We start from the raw sequence: 2,636 nt of genomic DNA, 5'->3' as shown, positions 1-2,636 counted from the left end.
CACTCTAAATGCCTATATATATACAGGTAAATTTGCATGCTAAAATATAATCTTGTATAACTTAAAGTTGACAGCATGCGAAAGTTCATGAATTCTACAAACTTTTCATGAATTTCTCATCGAAAGTGGACTTTTGCAACCACAATTTTGAAACTCTTGACGAAATTTGCACTATAATCGCCTATATATACAAGTAAATTTTCATGCTAAAATAAAATTTCGCATGTGAAAGTCCACAAATTCTGCAACAAAAGGCATACTTTTGCAACCACCAATGTGAAACTCTTAACAAAATTTGTACTGTATATTGGAATGTAAAGTAGCCATTTTTGCATCACATATTATGCAAAATTCATGTTTTTTGCAAAAATATTGTGTGAAATTCATTTTTAGTAAGATTTAGAAAGATCGAGAGAGTGTTGTGATGTAATGCACAAAAATTGGTAGATCTATTAATGCTAGGGGTAAAAAGGTCCTGAAAATTTCAGGAACCTACAAAATTGGACATAGAATGGATTTTAGTCGACTGTGGGCTTTTTTAAAAAATGTGTCATTTTTTGTTGTACAGTATGGTCATTTTTGGTTATTTAAAAGGTCAATGCATGGCTGCACTGTTGTAAGTTTAGACCTTTCCAAGCTTTTATTCCCAGCACGCTTTACACAAGGAAAAAAACAAAAGAGACTGCCATTTTCCAAGAATATTAGGTTTGTGAGTTCATATACTCTCATCAGGAGCCAGAACTTTTAAAATCCTTTTTGGTGGTCTTCCCAAACAGCCCCAGTTGGAGCATAATACTTGTGATGTCTCTTTTTTTTTTCCTTTTTTTTTTGAGATATTGGGTACAGCATTACACATGTTTACCTCGTGTTCAGCCATGGTTCTATCGCATGAATGCACCAAGAAGAAGCTATCTAATTTTGCAAGCGTTCGGTTTTTCCTTGATCAAGAGGCCGGTTCAGTAGGCAGACTAGAGTCTCGAGTGCACAATAGATTGCAAATAAAGAGTGTCTTGTTCGTCTGCAAATCAATATAGATCTGAGCATGATACCTTGGTGGACCCAACTAAAATCAAATCTATGGGGACTTGGACAAAATCCAACTTAATCCAGCTCATTCTATTTTCAAGATAACTTCACATTTAGGTCTGTAATTTGGAAAGAAATCAAAATTAAATCAAGTGTTCCTCAATGGAAGAACTCAATTAATTTGTTATTTTTTGTTCATTAACATAATTAGATAATTATCAAAACAAAATGTCATTATGAAGGCATAAGAAAAAGGAAAATGTTGTAAAATGGAGAGAGAAAGTGAAAGTTGTTTGCAATTTTTTCAATAATGAAATAAACAACGGGTAACTTTAATTAAACACTAAAAATCTAGCTTGCTTCAGTAAAAACTTGTTTCTTTAAATAGTAATGTGCACATGCGTACACGACAAACATTTGGTAATTGGATAATTAGGAAATAAGGGAATGTTGGAGTGTTTGGATATCCAGAAGCCTAGAAGCCTATGTACACTTCTTTTGATTAATTGAGTCAGTCATTTCTACTATGATTTATGTAGTTCATAGCTTATACTATCTTGCAGGTGCTATGTGTGTGTGGGGGGGGGTGCGCTTTATTTCTTATGCTTCTTTTTTTTTCATGATGAACAAGGAAACCACTTTTTCATGATGAACAAGGAAACCACCCCTCGTAGAGACCTAGTCGTGCTGGCTATGCCTGCCGTACTTATGGTCCCTTTCCCAACGGTGTAAACCCATGGTGTACCCCTTGTCTCTAGGGAGTCACCTTGCTTTGGCACGAGCACGGGCATAATGGATGCCCTTGCACTTGCCCTTTCTTATTAGAGATGGCAGTGGACAGGGGGAAAATAGGGCCCAGCCCGCCTCGCCTTGTTTGGACTGGGGATGAAAGACATGAAACGGAGATGGAGGCGGGGACAGAGGTTAAAATTAAAACCTGTATGGGGATGAACTTACGTTTTTCCCCACCCCGCTCTGTCCCTGTCTTCAATCCCCGCCTTGCCCCGCCCCATCCTGTACCATCTCATCCCCGATCCTTTTTTAGGAATGGCAGTGGACCGAGGGAAAAATGAGACCCCACCCTGCCTCGCCCTGTTTTGGATCAGGAATGGAGGGAGACAGATAAAAGTTAAAATCAAAACCGGTGCGGAGATGGAGGGCAGGATTTTGAGACGGGACTGGTGAACACGTTGTCCCCAGCCCCCCGTCCATTGCCATCCCTATTTCTTATATGCAAGGGGATGGAACCCTGACCACCCATCTAGTAGTCAAGACCCCTTCCCACTATGACAAACACCTTGGGCTTCCGTGTCATATTTTACTAGGCTGATAGTTTATTTTGGAGTTGGCGTTCGCTTTGAATTTCTACTATTTTTTTTATCGTGTAAGAATTTTCCATTTTCATAGTTCCTATATTTTTCAGGATTTCACCATTTTTATTTTTATATACTATAGTTTTCTATCCTCAGAATGTTTTCTGAAAAACTTATTTATCTTTTTTCAAACCATAAATTTTTATATTTTCAATTCAAAACCGTAAATAGATGAATCATTTCCATTACAATCAAATCATTTGGAAAAACGATTACACCACCAAGTTGGTCACAGAG

This window comes from Nuphar pumila, chromosome 5, assembly GCF_984573655.1.
Source record: "Nuphar pumila chromosome 5, dmNupPumi1.hap1.1, whole genome shotgun sequence".
NCBI lineage: Eukaryota > Viridiplantae > Streptophyta > Magnoliopsida > Nymphaeales > Nymphaeaceae > Nuphar > Nuphar pumila.
This window is presented reverse-complemented; position numbering follows the sequence as displayed.